Genomic DNA, 425 nt, shown 5'->3' with positions numbered 1-425 from the left:
TGATTTAGCTCATGCTATTATTTATTCAACATCTTTATCCATTTAACTTATTATACTAACGACAGTTAAAAATATTAGCAGATACAGTACTAGTCTGCAGGTGTTAGATATAACTGTCCTAGTGTTTAATGGAATATAATGTAAACTATAAATAATTGTCATTGGAAAATGCGGCTAGCTAGGAGGATACAAATGAAATTATCGTGACAAGGTGAAAGGAAAAGCAGCCCTCACGCACACACCTGCTCATTCCCCACTGAAGGCGGCTGAATAGTTTATGCATTGGTTCACACAGTTATGTCATTATTATTCCCCACTCTGGCCCCGCTAAGAACCCATTTTGCTTCGCGGTACACTGCATTCTCTGGCTGAACGCTCCCCCATTGCGAGCTGGAAGATAATGTAATCACAAAAATGGACAAAAA

This window comes from Vanacampus margaritifer, chromosome 10 (genome assembly GCF_051991255.1).
Source record: "Vanacampus margaritifer isolate UIUO_Vmar chromosome 10, RoL_Vmar_1.0, whole genome shotgun sequence".
Taxonomy (NCBI): domain Eukaryota; kingdom Metazoa; phylum Chordata; class Actinopteri; order Syngnathiformes; family Syngnathidae; genus Vanacampus; species Vanacampus margaritifer.
Note: the sequence above shows the minus strand (reverse complement) of the source record.